This window comes from Pseudopipra pipra, chromosome 5 (assembly GCF_036250125.1).
Source record: "Pseudopipra pipra isolate bDixPip1 chromosome 5, bDixPip1.hap1, whole genome shotgun sequence".
Taxonomy (NCBI): domain Eukaryota; kingdom Metazoa; phylum Chordata; class Aves; order Passeriformes; family Pipridae; genus Pseudopipra; species Pseudopipra pipra.
The window spans coordinates 27,979,186-28,005,034 of NC_087553.1; the positions used below are offsets into that span (position 1 = coordinate 27,979,186).

At 39.5% G+C, this 25,849-nt stretch overlaps 1 protein-coding gene across 5 annotated transcripts in view; it reads right to left on the minus strand.

Annotated features, from left to right (window-relative positions):
* Positions 1-23,829, minus strand: part of ANO4 (anoctamin 4) — a 173,907-nt gene extending 150,078 nt beyond the window's left edge. For 4 of the 5 annotated variants that reach the window (XM_064655331.1, XM_064655330.1, XM_064655329.1 and 1 more), the window contains exon 1: positions 23,552-23,828. The gene's annotated coding sequence lies outside the window, so the exon portion shown is untranslated. Of the gene's footprint in view, positions 1-23,551 lie in introns of all 5 variants that reach the window. The other variant, XM_064655328.1, reaches the window with a different exon arrangement.
* Between the last annotated feature and the right edge of the window lie 2,020 nt (positions 23,830-25,849).

The following is a 25,849-nucleotide window of genomic DNA, read 5'->3' on the forward strand; positions in this document are numbered from 1 at the left end:
GCAAAATGGGGGGGCAAGGAAAACCTTGATTCTTTGTTGGACATGGGGAGAACATAGTCACCAAAGATGAGGAGAAGGCTGAGGTACTTAACACCTTCTTTACCTCAGTTTTCAACAGTAAGACAGGTTGTCCTCAGGACAAGTGGCTTTTGGAGCGGGTAGACAGAGACAGGAAGCCAAATAGCCCCTGTGTAATCCAGGAAGAAACAGTTAGTGACCTGCTGAGCCACTTGGATCCTCACAGGTTTATGGGACCAGATGGGATCCATCCTGGGATGATAAGGGAGCTGGCAGAAGAGCTCATCAAGCCGCTCTCACAGTCCTGGCTCACTGGGGTTGTCCCAGATGATTGGAAGTTGGCAAATATCACACCCATCCACCAAAAGGGCTGCAAGGAGGACCTAGGAAACTACAGGCCTGTCAGTCTGACCTGAGTGCCTGGCAAGGTTATGGAGCAGATCATCCTAAGTGCAATGACACAACAGCTACAGGACGGACAAGGGATCAGACCCAGCCAGCAAGAGTTTAGGTGAGGCAGGTGCTGTCTGACTAACCTGGTCTCCTTTTATGATCAGGTGACCTGCCTGGTGGATGAGGGGAAGGTTGTGGATGTGTCTATCTGGACTTCAGCAAAGCCTTTGACACCATCTCCCATAGCATACTCTTAGAAAAGCGGCAGCCCACGGCTTGGACAGGGGCACTCTGTGCTGGGTCAGGAACTGGCTGGAGAGCCCGGCCCAGAGAGTGGTGGTGAACGGTGCTGCATCCAGTTGGTTCCAGCTGAAGAAAAACGCTCAATAAATGACAGTTTTTGAAGGGCAACCACCTAAAATGCAAGTAGAGTCTTACAAACACACACATACAAATACATGTGTTCCTGTGGATTATTTGAACACAGAAGTACAAATAAGTTTAGCTAGGTGGTTTCTTTGGGAGCATACTGCATGTCAGGGCTGCAGCTGGTGTCAGGACTTGCAGCTACCACCCACAAGTTTGCAGAGAAGTTTTGTCCATATACATTTCAACTGCATTCCTTCTGCTTCTTCTGATTGTCCAGTCACTGCTGGGTTCAGCTATAGTTTGAAGGATCAGTATCAGTGACAAAATTAGCACATGCAGTTTGTTACACAGAGGTATGTTTGACAGTTAATTCGGTGTGATCATTGAACATTTAAATGAAATGTAGATTAGACCCACAAACACTAAGAAATAAATGGCACAAAATCAAGGCTTAGACAAGTGCTTAAATGCAAGAGGAAAGACTGCCAGCAAATTTGATAGGATCTCTGTTTCCCAAGTTTTGTTTGTGCATGTAACTGTGTGGATCCCTGCTAGACATTTAGATTGGGAAACAGATTAAAATCTGGATTTGTCTGCTTTGGGTACCCCAGTATCTGCCTTTTATAATCATTACCTCATCAGTCTGCAGCTGTACTTTGCAAGAAAAGTGATATCCAATGTCTCAATTTTATAGGTACACATAAAGCTAAGTACAAACTAAATATTTCTGAAAAGCTCACAGTACATTCCCAACAGAACTCTTGTTACATCAATACCGATATGTCCATCTTTTCTTTTTGTTATTTTAATGAAATTCTTATTTCACAAGGTATACTCCAGTAAAGAAATCTCCAACATTCTTTTCTAGGCTCTAGTTCAGAAAACAGGAACATAGAGAAGATCCCTATTTTATAATCTCTCTGTTTTCTTTGGGTGTTGCCCCTCCATTTGATGACACATCAGGAATTAACATCTTGGAAAAAAGGATCAAAAAGAAGGAAAAGACATATTTCGTATTGCTCAATATTTTCCCTGTGTTCTGCAGTCTAATAGCTCTTCAGAAGTAGTAAATTAGCCTGCAGCACTGATTTTTCCCAAGACACTTCTATTACTTTGAATTTGCATCCTTATCATGTATATTATGTATGTCTGTGCGTCACTGTGCCTGAATTAGACTACACATTCCTTGCAACAGAACACCTTATCCTGTTCACAGCACTATGTTCAATTTTGATGTTCAAGTAATAAGCAAAATCAACCCAAATGCTTAATGCAAGATTGACTACAGGTCTAAGAGCTTCTAGACAGAAGTTGATAAGCAGCACAGCCTAAAGGTTCACAGCGGAAGACTTATAAAAGTAGCCCCACAGACTTTGGATAATCATTTCTTTCATAAATGCGCATTGTGGGAGCTCTACTACTGAGGGAGAAGAGCTCTTCCTAAAATAACTTTCTGCATAGAAATGCTTATTCTGAGTTCCTACTAATTAACTACTGTCTCCTCATTTTTCTGGCTCTCTGCAAGGCTGGTCGGGTGGAAGGGGCCACATTTCCACCTTGGGGCTCATTTTCAGAGGAAAAAGGATACCCCTTTTGTCTCTCACTCAGGAGTTTGTTGGGTTGGCATTTTCAGCTCAGTGCAAGGTAGCAGGAAATAAAAAATCCCAGGGCTAAGACTCCAGGTAAAAGGAGTCCTGCCAGCTAATGCAAATATAGGACAGTCCATAAGAGCTATTCTCTGTTATTTGTTCTCCTTTCCCTATCTTGATTATTACACTTCTGACAACACTAAGAATTGCTGGCTTGAAGCCACTGGATCAATAACAGGGGTTTGGCTCATTTTAAATCCATTACATGGACAATGTGTAGGACTCACTGAGAAACAAGCATCAACAGTGCCAACAGCATAAAACAATTTCTACATGTCCTGGATCACTTCAACATATTAGCAATTTTCCAAGTTCTGACAATGAATGTCACATGGGATAATAGACCTTGTCCTTCAGGGAAATTAACTAATCACCTCAAAGAGTTAAAAAAGAGGTTTATTTTTTCAGGTATCACCATAGTATGATGTTAACCATACTATGTATTACATAACTATATGTAGTGGGTTTCTGTGGTTGGGTTTTGGTAGCAGGGGTGGGGGCCTACAGGGGTGGCTTTTGTTAGAAGCTGCTAGAAGCTTCCCCTGTTCCTTGGAGCCAATGCCAGCTGGCTCCAGGAGACTTCCTGCCGCTGGCCAAGGCCGAGCCAATTAGGAGTAACAGTAATGCCTCTGTGATAACACATTTAAGAAAAGAAGATTGTTGCGTAGAAGAAAATTCCAGCCAGGGAAGAGCAGAGTGAGAACATGGGAATAACAACATAGACACCAAGGTCAGTCCAGAAGGAGGAGCAGGATGTGCTCCAGGCACGGGAGCTGTGGCCCCTGCAGCCTGTGGTGCAGACCATGGTGGAGCAGCTGTGCCCCCACAGCCCATGGAGGACCATTGGGGTGCAGAGACCCACCTGCAGCCCATGGAGGAGCCCATGCTGGAGCAGGTGGATGCATGAAGGAGGCTGTGATCCCGTGGGAGGCTCAGGATAGAGCAAGGTCCTGCTGGAGACCTGCAGCCCATGGAGAGGGAAGCCCACACTGGACCAGGTTTTTCCTGGGTAGGACTTGTGGCCCCTGTGGGGGACCCACACTGGTACAGCTCATTTGTGAAGGACTGCACCCCATGGAGGAGTGACCCACGAGACAGCAGATTAGGAAGAACTGCTCCCTGAGGGATGGACTCACGCTGGAGAGGTCCATCAAGGACTGTCTCCCGTGGGAAGGACCCCACGGGAGCAGGGGAAGGACTCCTCTCCCTGAGAAGTGGCAGAAACAACAACTGACCATAACCCCCATTCCCCATCCCCCTGCACCACTGGGGGGGAGGAGGGAGAACATGGAAGGAAGGAGGGGTGGGGGGAGGTGTTTTTAGGACTGCTTTATTTCTCACTCTTTGGCTCTTATCCTGTTAGTCATAAACATAAGTACTATCCCCACTTTGAGTCTTGTTTTGCCTGTGAAGGTGATCAGTCACTGACCTCTCCCAGCTCTTATCTCTACTCATGAATTCTTAGCTGTTTTTTCCTCTCTTCTCTGTCCAGTTGCAGAGGGAGAGTGAGAGTGTGGCATTAGTGGATACCTGATATCTGGCCAGGGTTAACCCACTACACCATACTAAATGTATTCTGAGGAAGCTTCACTGTTCTCTATAGCATTAAGAGCAATCCATTGACAAACACAGTGAAGTAGATGAAGAAATAGGCTGATTTAGCAGTTTCTGCTCCACTTTGTAGCATTCACAGATTTGCTTAATCTTCTGTACTGACTTGATAATCTCAGATTTTCCATCAGGACCTTGGTTTTTGGATGTAAGGAGGCGTTCTGTAATTACACTGCTATATATTAAATTGGCATTACCCCAAAGAGTGCCTGGAATTACTGAAAAGGAGCTGAATTAACAGAAGGAAATAGTATTTTCTGTCTAGCTAGCATTTTTATTCTATTTGCACTGGACAGCCCTCAAGGTATGGTTTGTTTCCCAGTGGTGCTGATTACTTTTTTTCATTAAGTGTTCTCCTACCTGAATATCTTGTGAGCTCTGCCTTCCCAGAGCATCTGTGGCTGTCCTGGATATGGCACAGCTGGGTGCAGCCCTCTCATTTAGCAAAATGATTTTTTGAATTTATGCCTATGTAAAATTTTTATGCATGCTGCAGTACTTATGGAGCAAGCACAAGCTTTATTACATAGAAGTGACTCCTTGCACCTCACTACACATAGAGGAACCAAGAAATGAATTAGGCGGGAGGATGGATTCTCATTTCCCAGCAATGTTTCCTGCTCTCTTCACCTGCTCCTGTGGTTTCCCTTCTTGGAACTGAGCAGAGCATAGGGATGGGAGAAGGTGCTATGTCAGCCAGACACAGCAGTTGTTTCAATGACAGCAATCCTTTCAAAATGGAGATCAGAGCTTAATCAACAAATAGCTAGTGACCTGGAAAGGCTGGTAATTTAGTGCTTGGCTGCAAGATGAACACTTAATTGAAGCCTTATCAAGTGCTTGCAAAATCTAGTCCCAGAGCTTTTAAGTAGGCTCAAATGCCCCATGAAGCAAAAGGGATAGCTGTTATCTTACACCACCCAAAACAGTTGACTTGCATTTCCAAATCCAGATGGAAATAGATGGGCCTTCCTCATGCTTTATTTCTCCCTCCCTCTCGTCAGTAATTTCCAGTGATATCAAAGCTATCGCAGACTAAGCACTGCTGTATAAGCACCAAAGCTCAAGTTCATTGAGATGATGCTCTAGAATCATGCCAATATTCAGACAGCTCTTGAGTTCTTGGTTTAGACATGGTGGAGCAGAATTAAAAACACCAGTCTGTTTCTCATCTACCACTAGAAAGGTGACCTCCAGCCTTGGGCAGGCTACAACCAAACAGTGAGAAAAATAATAATCCAGGAACGAGGGGATGTGTGCCCATAACCAGTTGACATGTACTCATAGGTACTGTTAGGTCTACTCACTTCTGTGGACTGGCTTAGAAAACTGGTCTTTGCACTGTGAATGCTACCGTAATGTCTCCAACCATCTTTATCTCTAGGGCAACACATTAAAACATCCAAACCAGCAAAAGTAGGAGGATAAAAATCACAGACCATTTTTCCTGAGCTTCAGCACAGGTTTTTTCCGTAACTAAATGTTGGAGAAAAAAGATTTAAGCATAACTGCTCATAACTCCCTTTTCTTGCTGCCCTATCAATGTTTGACATGAGAGGAATCATTTCCCAGAGGAGAAGCCTTGTTTGGAAATTTCGAAAGTGTTTCTTTGCTGGTCAGCAAGGCTGCGGAAATATGAATGCAATAACCATCAACTCTTATCCAAAAATGAAACATAAGTTTATCATATCTGTTATACTCAACAAGAAGCTGGAAATGTGCTCCTTCGTTTTGCTCACCCTTTTAAGCATACGAAGAGAAATCAGCTAGCAGTCAGCTGTGCCATGTTCCAAGTGATTTTATTTTTTGTGTGTGCATGCACTGATAAGAGTCATGATGTTAATTTTTTAGTTGACTTTGAGAAATTAATAAGAAATGTTTTGAATTAGCCCCTACGGTAGCAGCACTCTCTTGTGGAATAAACCCCTTCATCAGTGCTGTCAACTAAGAGAAATGTCAGGCTTTGCAGTGGTCCTGAGCAAAACAAGCATAAATCCACAGTGTCAATTCTTTCCCCTCTACATCATCTGAAAAGTACAAATAGGACATAACTTGGCCCCCGCTGCCAAGCAGAGGTCAGCAGCAATGGTGAGGAACACTCAGCAGGCAGGAAAGTAGCCAGTGCTATGCCCTGCACAGACTGGGCAAAGGCAATGGGCTAAAGCAGAAGGCACAAATCCTTGCAAGCTTGCAGTTTGCTGGTGCTGATGAAGCAGAGACATCTGCTACGTCAAGTATCAAGATGGTAGTACAAGAACTGGAAACTGTTGCTCTGACTGTTTTTACCCTTCTTCCAAGTAAAAAACAGAATTTAAGAAAATCTCAACCAATACTTTGAATACTTCTCCTTATAAAAATGTGAATTCATTCACACTTTAGCAATAGGCTTCAGCTCTAAAAGACTTGTTTTGCTTGCTCATGCCAGTGGATATATCCTTCAGAATACAAAAGTATGACAAAGACAGAGCCTTCGTCAGCAAGAATAGGATAGTGATGGACATGTTAGCAACAATATGGATATAAACAGCACCTGACTGAGTGAACTTGTCAGAATAGCTCAGACATTAAGTTGAAAGTCAAAACAAACCCACATTTTCTGGAGGTTTGTTAGTTTTAAGACATCAGGGAAATCTTATGGCTTTTACTCAGGGTTCTTTCAAATGTGTATTTTTGTATCAGTGGATGAGACACTACACTCTGGCTCTTCTGAAACTTCTGCTGCTGTTGCAAAATACACAGTCAATTTAGTTTACCGCACTGGCTTAGAGATAAGCCTGCTGATCTGAAAAAGTGACCTTCAATTTATTTTTATCAGAAGCTCAGGAAGTTCTTGGATGTCATTGGTGTGACAGCACGGCAGACCATTTCTCTAACTCACTTGCAAACGTAAGTTAAAATGCACTAAAAGTGAAGTGATAAACTCCAGTTTCAAGTCAAGGATTGTACTCAGCACAGCATACAGTGCTGAATCTGCACACTTGAATATTGCTTCATCACCAGTGACCTTCTTCAGATTCTCATTCCCATAGCCCACTGCAGATGCTAAACTCTGATCAGGTGAATTCATTTCAGGTAATTAAATAATAATTAAATTAAACAAACTTCTGCTATTTCCCCCTCGATGTAGAACCAAAGTACATTGCAATAGAAATTTACACCTTTGAATTTTTAACAAATATCCTCTGTTTCCAAACTTTGGCTGATCCATTTTTCAAACCTCTCCCACAAGACAAACTCTATTGTACACGCAAGAAGATAAGACATGAAAGGTTACCTATGCTTTAGTTATCAGTGTGGGTCTGCACAAGATGAATATGAAAAGCTGCATCTCACCTATATGTGCTGCTCATTCCTATATGGATGTGGTGCAGCTACAGCAATGGTTGTTACTGAGCTTAATCAGCAAAGTAGTAGGCAAGGCCCAAGTGATATGACCAAAACTCAAAATGCAAAATATTGGCAGAATCAGACAAAAGGTTCCCATACTCCAGATATACTATGCTGAGATCAGCCTACTACCTCATTTTCTGTTTCTCTCCAGAAAAAAATATTTTAAATAAAGGAGCAGTTAAATAATTAAAAAAGCCTCAGTGATTCACTACAGTTCCAAATACTGATCTCACTGTAATGTGAAATTGATCTAAAGAAATCTACCAACAGTGCATTTGGCTGAAAATATTTGCTTTCTATTAAAGTAGCCCAAGGAAGCCCCTATTTAAAATTTATGGATCTTCCTGTATCTACAGAAATATTAGGATGGTTTTGTCATAATGCTGCTACTAACACGGTTTCACGCTGTTTGGTATAACTGTGGTATTAGTGAAGAAGTTTTGTCCAAGTTGATGATGAAACAAACAGCAATGTAGACTGTCTCTGTGTTCATTATCTCTGGATAACAGAACTCAAATAAATTCTCTCAATATAACACAAGTTTATCAAAGTGGACAGAACTCCACCAAGCCAGTGCTTTTTTCCCCTAGTCTGCAGGCTGTGTAGAGTCCCTGCAGCTCCTCTGGATTTGGGTTTCAAGAGTAGGGTAAGGAGTCTGGTTAGTTTGCACTACAGCTTTTTAGAAGCAAGCACACACTGCAGGCTCTATTGGAAGCTGATTCAAATCAGATAAGTTTCTTGCTACACTTAGGATGAATTCCTGAAAAAGAGACTATTTACTGAACCAATTGTTGGATCCCACTGACAAGACTCCTTGATTGTTCCATGTATCGCATCCTAATGGGTATAGGATCCCCCTCTAAAATCCTAGACACATCTCACATGGAGCTTCATTAAGCAGTTCAAACATTCTTTCACCACTACCTGTATTTCTTGCCTAAATCTAATATTTTGTTTTCTCTTTCTTTGGAAAGTTGCAAACCAACATCATATACATGGGAAATTTGTTTCAAAATTATCACCCCAAATTATTTCTTAAAGTCAAAGAGAGAAGTTTGAAAAAAAGCAGTTTTCATCAGAAGTGCTTTGTGAAATGTTAGAGGACTACAACTCACCTAATCTAGATTTTCAAAAACATTAATTTAAACAATTTTTAAGACCCTTTGTCTTGAAACTAGAACTCATATTTTATATTTCTTATACTGTCTTGTTATGATTGTGATAAGGTCATGGTGTGGGATTTCAGTATTTTTAAAAACTCTATAGTTGTCTTCCACTTCTCTCGCTTGTTTTAGTTTATGCACTGCATAAGCAGATATATAAAAATGTCTAAGTCTTCTGCAGATACTTTAAGATGTTTATGGGAAGAAAATGTTTTTTGTTTATTGGGTTTATCACAGGTTTTTAGTGTCAGGTTTGCCCCTATGTGTTTATTTTTACACCTGACAGTACAAAAATGAAAATGCTAAATAAAGTGAGAGATACAATCCAAACCTTGTTTTGAATAATGTTGAATAATGGCTATGGGGAAAAAAAAATTTAAAAAAAGCCTAGCTTCCTTGTGATAATACTTAAATTCTGTTCAAATTAATTTATGTTTGCACAGGAACAAATCAGCACTGAGCCCAAGTCTGAATGGTGCTTTTTCGCTTGCTAAGGTAGCTTCACCTGTGGGCTGTCAGCAACTGTTAGGACTGTCCCAACTAAGCATGGTCAGCATCAATAGCTCTAGAGATGAACCTCTTTCTTCTCAGTTTCATGCTCTGGTAGAATCATCTTTTCTGTTTCTGACTTCCTCACAGACCCTACTGTTACAAGGTCACACATGTAACCATGGCAAGAAACACTCCCCACTTCAATCCTGAATTAAGTGTTGCCCCATTTTAATCTCCTGGAAGCTGCAACAAGAACAATTATGGGCTAAATCAGATCATCTCTGAACATAAACACCTGAGGTTTGTGCAGTAGAAGCGTGCTGACTTAAGCCCACTGAAGCTGTGTCCCTTTTAGCTGTGAAAGTGCCCAAGAGCTAGGACTGGATGAAAAATTTTAAGATTAGTTTTCTTTAGGAATCTGGAAGCACACAGGTTTTGGTCCATAGAAAACAGAATAACTGCTCTTCTCTGTTAAAATTCATAGCATAGGTTGCACACCATGATACAGAGGACAATTGAATGAAGTTAGCAGTGTGTGAACAAAATTGTCAAGGTCTTTATCTCCAGTGACCAACACATACACATCTAGGGATTCAGCTAGCTAGAATAAAGGAGCTCTTTCTGTCTGCAAGTGAATGTCTCACAATAAAAATTAATTGTCAAATTAAACTGTTCATTAATTCGGGGCAACTTCTATCTAATGATCCTGAAATAAGACTAATAAAGTAAAACAGCATCTAATTTTTTCTTTTCTTAGATGATCATTCCATAAACTTTAAGCAAGGAATTGTTAATTTCTAGTAATTTAGCCTTCAAACTCAATGTAGAATTTAGAGCCCATAAAATCCATGGGTCTTCTGTGATCACAATATGAAGATTTAGACCATTTATTTGACTGTAATTACCTAATTATTTTTCTGCACTGACTTGAGTTTGGTTCTGAAAGAGAAAAACATACCTCAAGGAAAAGCTAGAGCTTTACAGCAGTGAAAAAATGCAAGTTTCATTAAACTACATCCAATCTTCATTCACACTTCTGCAACTTTTCTGTGCAAATGCTGTGTTAAAACATGCTTCCTAACCTAGTTCATTGTTTTCTACTTTAGTTTCCCCTTTAAAATAAAACATGTTTCTTTCTAAAGAAGAGAAGGGGGAAAAAAACCTCCCCACTGTCCCTTTATTTTTTAACCCTGAGGAATATAAAAGTCTATTTAAACACAAAAAAGCACAGTCCTGAATTTTGTAGCCTCATGCACTATCTCCACAGCAGGTGGAGACTCCATGCAGACTATGATTGCATGGATGAGAAAGCGTCCTGCCTCTAGGGCTGTCCAGGGGACTGAGTTGCTCCTTAAACCAGGAGGAGTCCTAGAGTCTCCAGGAGGCTGGATTGACCTATGGAGTGAGACTAAATCATCACCATGAATAACTGCTAGCTAACAGCCCCTCTCAGTTACCCTCTCAGTGTGGGCAAGAGAAAAAAAATTCTGCCTGTTTCCCATATACCTGATTTCTTGAACATCCTCGTGAAGACCCAGCACCAAGTTCCATATATCTGTGCTGCTCAGAAACTGCAAACTGTGCTGAGAGAATTCTTAACCCTGCTGCTCCTTGTTCACACTTCCACTTGTTACTGCCATTCACTTCTCCTGCATTAGCAGCAGCATTCCTCTTCAAATACCAGAAATCAGAATCAGTAAAAAAATTGCATAAAATTAGGAGATGTTTCATGTCTCAGCTCCACAAAGAATTTCTACTTAAGCTGAACGTCAATCATCCAATCCAGACATAGAGTGGTTTTATCCCTGTCCCTGCTGCACAGGCTACTGTGCTGACCTTGGTATTATATGGGACTTTCAGCAAGGAATGTCAGAACTTTGACATTACCCAAAACAGACTAAAAAATATTAGGAGCTTAGAGATCTGCACAGGGAACAACAAGATTTAGTAGGCCAGAATCCCAGGTGCTAGACATCACATGCTTGCACAAAAATCAAACATCTCCTCTCAGTTCTTACTATCTTTGTATGAAGCAGGCAAATTAAGCAGAAGTGTGAAACTAAGGTGCTTTTAAAGTGACAAGTAGGAACTGGACAAACCTCATTTGCTCTCACTCATTCCCTGCTACTGTTATTTGTAGAGATCATTTACTAAAACTTTCACAATAATACGCTGTGATTTATAAAAACTGATACCAGTCCATTAAGGAAGATATGACTAAAATCAAAAATATTGCACTGGACTAGGCTTTGAATTTTTAAAAATTTTTTTGGATCAATTTATTCTAAAATCAACTGGACGGGTACCACTGTTATGCTGCGAATTCCAGTTACTGGGATGTTGTTGAATACAGATAAGCAACAGCTTCTGCCATAGCTAGGCACCACTTTTGCAAGAGCAGAATGAAAATGGAAAGCATGCATTTTTACTTACAGTTGATTTCCTGAAAAACTGCAGTGCTGGACACTCTATCACTTTTTCAAAGATTTTCAATTACATCAATTCCTACTGATACAAGATCAGAAGATCTGCAATGTCTCTTGCAGAACTCCATATACTGAAAGCACCTATCTCTGAATTATTTTATCGCCCATGTAGTCTGAGCTTGCTCAGCAAAATGGCAACACTAAGCCCAGAGGATTAACACTGTACCAAAGTGCTCAGCATCTGACAGTTAGCAGGGTATACTATTAGTGGAATGTCAGGCTTTTCATATGAAAAGAAAGGAAAAACTTTTCCAGACTTTCACAAAGCATGAAATTCAACAAAAAGTGGCCCTTTGCTTAGTTATTGAAGGTTGCAAACCTGATTTGTTCTAGATCAACTAATAAGTGCCTGCTTATGCTGAAAGGCAACAGTGTGGGAAAACAAGCATTTTATGCATCCTTTAATGGAAATCAATGTCTCTTATTTGCTCGACACAGAATTGGGTGCTTGCTTCCTTAAAACTGCCATATAGGTAGGTAAACCTACCATCCTGCTCTCCCTGCTTCTATTTATGCAATTGGCTCCCTCCACCTTCTGAGCATCAGTATTTTTAGCATACAATTGTAAGTGTGATTACATGTAAAAACATTTAAATGATGCATTCAAATTACACTTTTAAGTGATAAACAATGATTGAAGAAATATCCCTAATACTGTTTCCTGAGCTCTGCAATTCTCTTTGGCTTCAGATTATATTAAGCCCATGATATTTCCACTGTTACATCCATTCAAAAGAAATTATTGTAAAGCACGAAAAATTAATTCGTGGTTTTCCTTCAGCTGAAGTCACAGTAAGGTGTATACTGAAGCCCAACAGAGAGACAGGGCCAGGCACTTTCCTGGTATTATGTATTAAACACAATTCTTGTTCTTTCCCTGGGACAGCAAAATGCAGGTGACAAACTACCACAAAGCCACAGGCATTGTAGGGTGCCATTCTGTGACATCTTCCTGCTAACAACACTCCAGTAGCATTTAGTGGGCATTGCTGATTCAAAATCTACATTCCCATAACCTTAACTCACTGGCCAGATGCTGGCAAAGCTTCTGAAACAAGACACATCAGCATAGTATTAGTTGCTTTATTCATGACACTTAGGACAGAATAAGATTTTTGAATTTTTTTTTAGTTGATCACTTGCAATTTTACTATTTGTATTAAGTCTTTTACTAAAAACTATGTTAATGAGGTGGAATGAAAACACTTTCACAATTTAATTGGATTTACTTATAACACCGAAACTGTAAAGATGGAATTTGTGCTCGCATAATAGCTAATCAACATTGATTTTTCTTTTTAAAAAGCAGCTTTAAAGTATTAACCACATCAGTGAATATGCTATAAAATCACTAGCCACACACATACAAACACAGCTGCCTCAAAATTTGAAATGCCATTTCTTTCTTGGGACATCTGCTCTGGTAAATTTAAAAGCAACTTTGCTGGAAATTCAGAGGGAGAATATTAAATGTTTCAGGCTACTTTGGAAAATCTTGGCTACAGAAAAGCACTAGTCAATTTTGCAGTTGTGTGCTATCAATATCTATCCATCTATCTATGACAGATAGTTATTACTGTAAAAAAAAAAAGATTACCTAAAGTTATAGGCTGCCTAATCTTTTTTTTTTCTCAGCAACAGATGTGGTGCTTTTCTTCCTTGCATTTTCCCCTTTTATAGCTCAATGGGGTCACTGTGATGGTAGAAGAGATCTGCTCTCCTGGGTTCCCATGGCTAGCAGTTACACCACATGATGAAGAAGGAACAATTACCCTAATGGCAAGATAGAAAGGTCTGTGGAGGTAGAAGACACTTTGTTCCACTAAACTACCCTCCACAGATTAGGGAGCTTTATAGCAAAAGATGCACTTTCCCCTTCTGGCTGGTCTACCAGCCCTGGAATGACAGCCGTGGCTACCAAGCTGACTCCCCACTATGCTTGAGACCAGGAAGAAGAAAATTGAAGCTCTCAAATAGCTGTCCTACATATACAGCCAATGTTTTTGTCAATATCAGAGGATGATAATTCTGGATTTTATATAGTCTTTTAAAATATTTGGGTGTTGCCATACAATACAACTATATCAGAAGGCTGTTGAGTTTGCAGTATCAAGTGTCTAAGAAGTGCTAGGATTAAGGCTGCATCTGTGAAATACACTCAGCACTTCTGTGCAATATATGCAATATGATATGGGTTTTAACTCCAGACCACACAGAATTTTTCATCCTCTGTGTGCACTTAGGATGGACACTTCTGCAATAGGAATCAGCTCCACCTGGCCTCTGCTCCACCTCCATGCACAGGGAAAACTGTACAGATACACAATTTGAAACTGCATGAAGACAAATGCTGGTATCAGGTTCAAAGAATTTCATTTTTAATTTAAGGTCGATTGCATGGCCACCTCTGCCTTCAGTGCTGCTAAGGAAATTACTTCAGTGGGTGTATGTCCCTGTCCAAGCACCCAGAAGAGAACACCTGATTAATCAAAGTTATGGCATTCAAAGATGCAGTCAGTGTCCACTGAGGCTTATTTTGATTATATGAAATTCTATAACGTACTAAAGATATGGAAAAAATCATGCCCTTGACGTTTCACATTCAGGATCCTAAGCTAGTAAGTGTTTCTCCCTTTCACACCAAAAATCTCAGCTCTTTATCTACAAAGTAATAAGAACAGACAATATTGGTGAGGGAAATAATATCATTTCAACTCACAGTTTCCATGAAGAATAATTATTTGCCATCTGGACATTAGCAGAAGTTGTGGTGATTGCCATAAAAATACAAGAAGTACTTGTTTTGGTTTTTGTTTGGAGCCTGGTTTGGATCATAGACAGAATGAAATATTTCACAAGGAAAATAAAAAGAAACAAAGCTAATTCAGTGAAAACTGCATGTGAACATGTTAGCAAAGTCTCCAGGATAACACATAAATACAGCCAACCAAAATTCTGTCATTTAATAATTTTTAAATGCTCAAAACTTCATCCTCCCATGGCTTTCAATAAAATCAAACTAGCAGTGCTAATACCCAAGAATGCAATGAAGTACTCACAGAGCCATACCAGAGTTTAAAACTGATTGACAGACTCACAGATGTTTCTAAAAATGCCATTCAAAAAAATGTAAGTGCTAACAGTATGGCCTCAGAACATGTTTTTCCCCTGGAGTCTATACAGAAAAGAGAACATATGTTTGACAACAGTGAAGGAGAAACACCACATCAATTGCAAGTTACTTAGCCTGGAGTGTATTGCAATCAGAGCACATAAAAAACTAGCAGTCTTCATGGTATGTCCTGGAAAACAGACAACTGGGAATTTTCAGACAGTCAGTGACAAGCTGCAATGTTATCAAAGCTATTTAGTAAGTATCCTGAATATTACTCAACATTCTGTAACAATATGATATTTTTTTCTTTGTTAAAACTTCTCTGAGGACTTTTACCTGCTTTAGAACCTAGAAGATTCAATGTTTTCTTCTTGACCTTATGTATTTGAATGTAGCTTACTGTAGCTAGTGTAGTATCAGAATTTCCATTTCCCCTATACCATCACTGTGGGAAAACAGGCTAGTCTGGCACGGGCAGGGTACTGGCTCAGGTTTCAAGAGTCCTGGGTTCAACCAAAATATACATTTCTGTATGATCTCGAGTGAGACACTTAAATATTTGACAATGAACAAGTTCCTGTGCTATAATTGTGATGCTATCACATGATAGCTGAAAGCACATAGCAGTTCCCAGACACATAAGTTTCTTTCATCACAACCTGATCCTGAGGCAAAATGTCAAAAAAAAAATAAATCAGTGGATCTGTGCCACATCTCTCCTCTTCTCCCTCTTGAGACTGAAATGAAGTACATATCCTGAACCTGTCTTCCTCATTATCTCCCTTCTCAACACAACTTATGAGCAGAGATGACACAATTTTGCAGCGAATCTCAGACAAGGAGCATCAAGATAAACACAGGCCTGTCATCCCTCCTCCCTGCAACATATATTAAATTTCAATTTGATCAATGAACTTAAGGACAGGAAACAAGATTATCATATTGAAACCTGAGACCCCACTTCTGCATTGCAATGTCACCTTTAAACCCCCATTGCATTGTTTCACTAACAATTCATAGACAATTTTATTGCTATTGCAAAGAATGCTGACATGTGCAACAAGCACTGCTGGAGTACCACAGCTCAGTGATCTGAGCACATTTTTTCACAGATTAGGACTGAGTACCTGAGTGGGACACCTGGGCACAGAAAATAGCCTTGAGGAGCACGTAAAGAACAGAAGGAGCAGAAAGAGAAATGCTGCATGGGGAATGGAGCAGAGCCTGGAAGAGAATCAAAGGACAAGAGGTCCAGCCAGAAGCAGAAGTGCAGAATGGAAAATTGTAAGAAATAAGATCAGAGATAGAAGATGAAAAATTAGAGACAGAATTAAAACTGCAGAGAAAGAGTTACTTGAATGATAGTCTGATGAGTTTTACAGAAAGCAACTGGATAATTTAGACCTAAATTTTGTCTCAAATATACCAGGTTGTGGTATGGCAACATAATGTACTAATCACAAAATGATTGAGTCACGTTGAGTTTTAGGTAAAAAAGAAAATAAAGCAGTATTTTTCCCACATAAGAATACATACATTTTTTTGGAGAACTGTTCCATCTGAAAACAGTGCAATGATAAGTTGCAGTAATAGCTTTACCATGGAACACTGAGTACTGATGTAGACTTTACAAAACTTGTTTGCATCGTCAGAATTATACTGTAATGTATTAATCAGAACAGTTCAGAGTCTATTATTACTAGAAATGTAAACCAAGTAAAGTTCATGAAGCATGCTGAAGTAGAAGGTTATCCAATCTTTTGTCAAGGCATTTCTACATCAAAAATTCTAGGTTATAAAGGAAGATAAGGAAGTTCTGTTTATGGCTCAGCAGCAATTTCAGTGTCACCAGTTAGAAAGAACTTCTTATGTTTAAGATGATCCTGTGGTCAACATAAAGAGACAGAGCAACACCCAACATTAGCAACACCCAGCATTATTAGCAACACCCAGTATCATATAAAACAAAAATAAGTTTATGGGTAGAAACTTGACTACCCCAAATTTAATTTAAATTGGATCAGGAATTTCCCTCAATATAATTCTGGAAGTGTTTGTCCAAATGACAGGTTAGAAAAATCAAATGCTGCAGATGTTTCTATGGGAACAAAGGACAATAAGCAATTAAAAGAGGTAATTCTTTTCCTTCTCCTGAGGGCAGAGAAGCACTGAACTTAACTAATTTTCTCCTTCTCATCTAAAATAAAGAATTTTAGTGGCAATAGTGTCAAAAATATTAAGCATAAACTGAAACAGTGTTGCCTGCATGAAACTGTACAGAGGTTGAAACAACTCAGATCAGTATCACCTGCCTAATTCCTCTTGTTATGTTCTTTGATCTCAGATTCCACAACTACAGAATATCCTATTTTCCTACCACATTAAGGAAAAGAGTGTTTATGCTAACAAGGCTGACATTTCACTTGGCTCTTAGGTTCCAGCCCTTTTGTCCTGCTAAACCTGTTTATCATTGCCTCCTATTCTCCATTTTTCCATGCACGCTTCCTAATATATTGGGACTACAGCCCAAGCTCTTAATTTAGAAAAGACAATATTTGCTTTTCCTTAGGCACTGAATCAGAGTAAGCAGCACTCTGCCTAGATGAAACACAGCATAGGATAGCAACTATTATGGTTAAAGCAAAACAAAACAAAAAGCAACAGCCCCCTCTCAACCAAAAAAACTCCAAACCAACCCAACCAAACCAAACCAAACCACCAAAAAGACAACCAACCAATCAAACGAATTTAAGAGGAAAACAAGCATGAAAAAAAACCAAAACCCAAGCAACAAACCTAACACAGATATTATCTCTATGAAGAACAAAGAATAACCAACAAAAGAAAACCAAAACTAAGAAACAAGTGAAGGAAAATCAATATGTGAAAAGACAAAAAAGTACATTAAGGGAAAAGAGTGAAAGAGACAGTGACACGGAGCACAAACAAGAAAAGAACTTAACTGAGCCTGGAGGAGAGATGAACAACATGTAGAGAGGTTGCATGTCTGCCAGGACACATGGACACAATGGACTTCACAAAGCTCTGGATTTCAGTTGACATTTTATAGGAAGTGATTCTCCCAGAAGTATCAAGCTCATTTAGAAAAAGTCTGGTGGTCTAATACACCGTGTCTAAAGTATTATGCTCAATTTTAATGAAAAACACTTCTGTCAAAAAATGGAAATATATCTCCTGGTGATCCAAGACAGCTAATCACTAGGCTAGCTTTTCCATATAGAAAACTGGCTCAAAGGAGATTCTGTCTTTCTTTTCTCAAGTGATTTTGTTAATTAACTTCCTCCTCCAAAAATGAAGGGAGGTAGAATCATTATTCTATATTTGAAGGCTGTAAGCACCATATAAAATAAGAAATCATTGTCAATACTACAGGCGGCTATAACAAGAGCAAATAGAGTTAGTTAGAGAAGCTATTCTGAAATGGGCATCTATTTTAACAATCTCCCAGCAGTAGTTACATAAACCCTACAGATAAATTATACAGAAGCCTACTCTTTCTATCTTTCTATTAAACAGCGATAGGCTCCTAAAGAATATTTGGGACATCTCTCTTAGACATGTTTCAAATCACCCTCTAGAAGTGCAAACTTCTGGTATTCTACCTGTGCAGAGAGCATGAGGAGCCCATCTCCTACAATCAACATCAATACCTTCATAATCCTGGTATCTTAGAATACCCTTTCAGCCAGCATGATGTGTCTTTAATCCTGGACATGTCTTTAATCCTGACTGGTGTCATCTGAATATCAACTGTTTGAAAAAGGTTCTTGTTATGATGCCAGATGTGTCAAATCTCACATAGATGACCTGATAGCTCAGGTCTTGACATGAAACAACAAAGAGGTAACACCAATACTCTTTTCAGGGAATGCATTCAGAATTAATTTGGTTTAGCTTTTAAAAATATTTATTTATGGGTAGTATGGGCTTTTTGAGGAACCGAGTTGTGCAAAAGTTTTGAACAGTCTGCCTTTGGACAATCAGATTGCAAATGCCCAGTCTGGAAATCTCTAAACTCATGTTCAAATTTCACCATCTGGTGGGAACTAGTCTTCTATCAGAGCTGGATTTGGAGGTCCACTTTGAGGTGTGCTTGCTGTATCTCCTCGTGAGGGGTAAAAGGAAACTATTTTGAGAGACTGGTGTTGCAGCATTATTAGCATCTACGTACAGCTCTTCGGAAAATGAGGCTTTTTCTGAAAACATTTTTTCAGATTTGTGTTCTCCTAGAGTAAAATCTATCCACATGAAGAAAGCTGTACACCATTAGCTTCCCTATTTGGGGATCTGATTGCAGCTTCAGTGATACTCATCCTGTTCAGTGTTGTTATTCATAAAGATTGAAACACTTGCTGCTGAAATTACCTGCTCCAATGCAAAGATCTCTTCCACTGGGATACTGAGGAAATAACCCATAACTCTTAACCAGATTATTATTTCCCTTTGTACTGCAAACAGAATAATGTAAAGTTCTTGATTCTAATAATGTCACATTAGCAGAATGTGAACACTTAACCTTGGTTAGGTCAGTTTAGGATAGAGTTTTGCCTTCTTTACATCTTCCACCAGAAAAGCCTACAAATGTTTCTACAATTGCAAGAAAATAAAATGTAATGAAACATTTCAAAGGCAAAATGTTTATGTTCAGGTGCTAAAGAAAGACTGGTCCCTCAGGAACACTTCAAGCCTTCAATATTTCTTAAGGCAAGCAGGCCTAATGCTGTTCCACTGTTACCACGTTGAGTGTGGAACAACATATTTGTGACTGTTGTAGGAGAAAGTTCTTTAACATACAGAAGAACTCTTGCTTTATTGTCCAGTATTTCCTATGCAGAAATTATACAAGAGCAAATCTGCACAACATGAACTAAAATGCCAGTTTCCATGAGGAATCAGACAGATCTACACAAGCACTATGCAGTTGTATAAATACAGAAAATGCAATCCCTTCCTGAGATATGACAGGCGTAAAGGGCAGCACACGCACAGCAGACACAAGACCCATATAACAATGCCTGAAAGCTAATCCTTCCCCACAGATACAGAGAAAAAATGTAGCACACAAACACCCTGCCTAATGCTTTCCAAAAGCACTAAACTTGTGACAGATTATGTGGCCAAGTGTTCACACACAGGATTTTCAGACATCCACGAACTGTGAAAGTAGCGACTGGACTGAAGAGAGCTCACCTGCTTAAGTCTCAAGATGTATGGAGACAGATTGTTAAAATTTGCAATATTAGAGCTATAAAGTCCTGGACAAAATTATCCTGGACAAAATCTGCAGACAAAGTGAGATTCTGTGTTTAGGAACACCTTAAAAATTAGCTCTATGAATAACAGAGAAAGTCTAGAAGTTGCAGTCACCTTTGGATTATCCATATGTACTCATTCATGGGTCAGTATGTAGTAAGAAAGCCAAGTAAAACCACAGTTAATATAACATGCAATATATGAATAGAATATGTATACTGTAACTTACAATTACATGTGCCTTGTTAAAATACTGGGTACCACATTACCTTTGAAAATATTTGTAAACTTTGAAAAAATGACTAGCCAGAGCACTGCCTGGTACTGATGACTTCAGCTCTGCATTGTGCATATCCTGGTATTACTCTGCAGTCTGGGGCAGAGAGAGAAGTTGGGGCATGGCTAGTCTACTGACTGCATTCTTCAGCCTGTATAGCCTTTGTCAGAAAGGATATGAGCAGATGGAAAGTATAAAATTATTGAAGCAGTATGGATAAATGAGCAAGCTTTCTGTAAAAACATACCCATTTATATTGACAATCTAGATGTATATGGTTGAACATTTGTGGAGCATAAAACTTCAAAGGACTTGCTTCTACAGACGAGTGAAGAATGCATATTGAACATACACAGTAAAAAAAAAAATGCAGTGACTTCATCAGACCATTGGGTGATATTGGCTGGCTAAGGAATAGAGCTTTTTTTTTTTTTTTCCCCTGCAGTTGTTTTCTATGCAGTCTTCAGCCACCCTGCAAAGGAATTAACATGACACTATGCTGTGAAACAAGGAAGCACTATGCATGCATTTCCTATTAGGGCATTCATAGAATTCCCAAGAAGTGAACTGCATATCTACCTACTTGAATTTCCTGTAATTTGGGGGATTTCACTCTATCTCCCAAGGCTTTTACAGAGGATTGTATCTTTATTTTTCAAGCCCTTAGCCTGCAACAGGATGTGCTGGAAAGGATTTTAGATGCATAGACTTCTCAGTTGCAGTACACAGATGTCAGGTTCCAAATGTAAGCATCCCACTGCAAGCTCATGCAGTTTAAACCAGAGAAAATACTTCGGGATCTTTTTCCTCCCTTCCTTTTGCCTCAAGGTTATTGAGAAAGCACATTACATTATGCATTTCGGCTTCTAAAATTTTATTGGAAAAGACAGACATGATTATGCGCTTAGGTTAAAAATTAGCCTTTGCTACATAATCTTACTTAAACATTAGTAATTTTTAAGTGAAAACAGTACTTTTGATTAAATGTGATTTAAGAATGTAGATTACTTTAAGGCACAGGAATAGCTGATTTTACAATAATATTTATAAAAATGAAAAGATGTTGTCTGATACTTAACTCTGTGATCTTCAGAATTATTTAGGTTGTGCATATATTTTGAAAACCCTCTTGTTTTTTAAATTTACAATAATTTTATATGGAACAAAATAAACAGTTCCAAGTGCAATGCACACACACAATTACTTGCTACATTTAATCAAGAAAAGCCTAAGTCCAGTTTCTCCAAGGCAATGTCACAACCTTCAAGGACTCAGGACTGCTTCCCCGTGTGTGTTACCAAGAACCCTGTTGGTCTCCTTCCACAGCAAAAAGTTTCTTAGCTGCTGTCATTATGTGAGCACTCACTGAAGCTGGAAGAGAATTAACTCAGGCACCTTTGTGACTGAATTAAAAAAAATAAATTACACATAGACCTGACATAGTGCTAAAGCCCTTCTGTAGTAGGCAGTATGAAGCACTGCTCTAGAAGTAAATGTTTTTAAACAGTTCCTTGAGCTGCACAGTTGCCAGAACAGACCTGCTCCATATTAGAGCAGGAGGGAGGCAGGTCTGCAGCATGCTCTCACCGCATCAGTTAGAAGGGAAACAAGGCTCAGGATCAGCTGCACCAATGGGTACTACGTGATGTCAAAATGTGTGATCTGACTGGAGAGATGACTTGGACCACTGATATCTGGGCTACGTGCTGGCCACTATGGCTTTTTGTGAAGCCAATGCAGCAGGTACCTCACTGCACCATGAAGTCCCCTACCTGCAGATCCGTGTAAGCCTCCTCCTCCCACCAGTGCCTCTTGCAATTGCCTGACCTGGGTTCCTCCCTTGTCCATCACACTCCTACATGCCTATCAATACAACCAGATGTTACATCCAAGTACAGAAAAGAAATGTAGTGAAAATAACAGCAGTGTTTTAAAGTTTTTACTCATTTGGGAGGGAAAAGGAGGTACACAAACTCTGTTGAACTAATCAGCTTATGTAAGCAAAACTCTCTGAATTACAGGATAAATAAGGAACAAAATTGTTTTATTAACCCACAATGTAAGCTACCTTAAACAAAGAAAACAATTCCCAGACATCAGCATATCTCTTGCTTAAACCCAGAAAAGGCAATGCAGAGACAGAGCAAAAGCTTTATTCTTATCCTACCTCAGTAAAACAAAGGTATAAGAGCACATCACCTCTTTGCCCTCCCTTGAAGTCAGACCACCCTGTGAGGAGTTTGAGCCAGTGTTATATCTATGCCTTCAGCAGACCTCTGAAGAGGTCTTTATTATTCCTGCAGTGTGTAAGGGCTATGCATAGTCAATCCACATAATGGATTCACAGCATGAAACACATTTAAGTTAAAAGAAATACTTTTGCATTTGTCTCATACCAAAAGCAAAGGAAGATATCTGTCTACCAGAAATTGTATATTTGCGTTTACTTTAAATCTCGCAACAAACTAGGAAAAAAAAAAAAGCTAAGGGCACAGTTTACTGTGGTCTAAATAACGACCTTTCCTATTCAGAAAATCAGAGCTGTTAAAATAGCTTAGAGCACAAATTAAGCCAGCACAGATTTTCAGGCATCTAAATTCACTTCTTTCCTCCTACAGAAATGTAAAAGCACTTCTGCAGCCGTATCGACCGGAGAGGGACGAGGGTTATTAGGTTGACTATTCTGTAACTTCTTGTCCCAGCCCGTATGCACTCGTAAGATACAAAAGGTCCGACTTACAAACACCTGGTGACACATGCTTATATTGAAAATGCTGAAAGAGCCAACCTGTTCCATGCCAATGATAGCAAATACAGGTTCAAACCACATGTATGCCCGCACTTGAACATTGAGGGGCTTCAGAGTTTTCTAGATGGCCAGACAAGCAGGGGATTTCTGTGCCCTTCCAGTGTGACGGTACGGACCTAGAGAAATGAGTCAATCACCTTTAACCAATCTCTATTGCAGTTCCCCAGAACTGTATCCCATTGCTGCCACAGGCAATCAGGAGCAATGCTCAAGCCTCCCGTTTCAAGGACAAAGAGGCAGTACTCAGCTTGCAATCAATACTTCAGAGCTCCGGGTCAGAGAAGGGAAAGAGCAAAATAAAGAGAAAACTTGTATTTTACTTAGCCAGCATCTGTTATCAAGATGCTGAAAATTATGATGAGATATTAAGTGAAGGTCACGAGGCTTATCTAAGAATATAGGGGGAGAAAAACAGATGGGAAGGGGGGAGGGAGGGAGAGAGAGGGAGAGAGCACGAGCACTGCAGCAAAGAAGCTATGCTCAGCCAATATATGCTGGCACTTACCATAAAAATAGAAAGATCCAAAGAGAATCAGATTAAGGATCCTTTTTATCTCTCTTCAATAGAAAGATTTCCACATGAAGCTCTGAACACAGCTGTCCAGGGAAAAAGCAAGGTGATACGATGATACACAGAAAACACTAACACAAAAACGGTAGTTCACAGTCTTCAAAAACCTGCAAGCAGTTTGTGCTGAAAAACCAAAGGTAAGAAGTCTGAAGACGACTCCTACATAACACTGCAGCTAAACCAGACTGCTGGATTTCCAGTCACTCACACCGCACTGTTTTCATCTTCATCTTTTCACCATTACTTACATCCTAGAGGTGGGCTTGGGGGTGGGCATAAGAGATTTCTCCTCCAAGTGGAAAGGATCACAGAAACGGCATCAGCATTTTTAATCAGTCGCTGCGAGTACCCAATCAGAGGAACTGAGTGGTGGCAGCGTGACAGTTGTCCAACGCAGGGCAGCCCGACGCGTCAGTCCCCAGCACAGTCCTGGCTTGCACCAGATCACTGAGGGGCTAAGCTGCTTCTTAACCCCGGCAAGGATTTCTTTAGCACATGCAAACAAACTGCCTTCACGCACTGTGTCTGCTCCCCCAAGCAGCAATGCTTAGCAAATGACAAGCTCTTTTGGGTTGCTGTGCTGACAGGCTGTTTGCTACATCCGTGCAATAGTACAAAGGTAAGAAAAGTTTGCAGGTTTAAGTATCAGCATCGTTTAACTTACAATTTTATTATCTGGTATGTTCCCTGTATAAAACGTATGTTAACCATTGCTTCCTCTTTAAAGGTTTCTTTCTGAAGGAAAAAGAAGTCTGTAAGATATTTTACAGCACAGTCCCACTGTTTTAAACTGCTTTGTTAGAGAGTGTGCTGGTTTTGACATGGCATCACAGACCCCTGATGACACCACATCCACAGAGAATACACAATCAAGGTTCCTCTCCCCCCATCTGTCAAGATGACAAGTGGATTAAATGTTTGTGCTGCTATCTATTATACTGTTTGTCACCAGAAAAAAAGAGGGGGAAAAAAACACAACAGATCTGAACTTAATTTACAATAAGGGTAGCCAGGATCTGAAGACAAACATTTCTGTGGCATTTAACCCATTGAACCAATTCCCACAGAAAAGTGATTCAGTCAGAATTAAAGCTGCCAAACACTGTAACTTCCAGGGGATATTCCTGATTCTAAAATACAAAAGCCTGCATTTGACTATGAGGGAGAAATTCTTCTGGTCCTACTGCATAATGCAGTCCACAGAGGAGGAAACTTAAATACAGCGTGGAAATTTATGTTTACTTAAAACAGACACTCTGCCAGTGGACAAAGCTAGATGCTTACCTCTTCAAAACATTTTTAGAACAGTCAGTCCTGAATTTCTGCTCTATCACAAAGTAATCATGAATATCATCCAACTGATATTCACATTTCAGAAGATGAAAAAGCTATGTACTCTAAGGGGGGAGTGTGGGGAAAACAAACATCAAAGCATTTCCAGCAGTGGTACCCATATCCCTTGATCAGTATCAAGTACTTGCAGAACACCCCAGGTAACAGCATAGGCCTATCAGGGAAAGAGGGGGACTAACAACAATTACAAAATTTAAAAAAAAAATAAATAAATAAAAAATTGGAGCTTTTATGGTCTGAAGTGCAGACTAACAATCTAAAGTGCAATTTGATACTACTAATCTGTTCCAAAATGTTTGAGAGTGTGAAAATAGTTCAAGAGCAAACAAATTCCAATAGCAGCAACAGCAGAACACCATGCTGACATCCCATGTTGGTCATAAACAAAAGCACCATTTGGGGTTGATTTGTTTTTATTTTCCCTTTTGTTTTGGTTTGGTTTTAGGTATTTTTATAAAAAAAGCTTCTCCCCTCAGAGGACATTGGAAAGTCCATTACTTTCTTATATTTCATTTAAGTTTTAATAAGCTTGTTTCGTGCTATCAAGAGAACACACATGATATTTATTCCTCCCTTTTCATAAACATGATTAGTTCAAAACCATGAGATAACTGCTAGGACAGAGCAGTCATGGCTGAAGGACAGATCAAAAGAATAAATGAGAAAGGAGTACAATTACCATATACAAATAATACACATAAAATATATGCAGATAATAGCACATATCATATAGATAACCAAAATATAAAATATATCTAATATAGGAGTGACCACAAGAAAAGGAGGTAGCAGTAGAAGGAAATACATTTAAGCTCTGCAGTAAGCTTTCAAAACACACTGCAATGCTAGCAGAAAGATTACTGTTTGACACATCACATG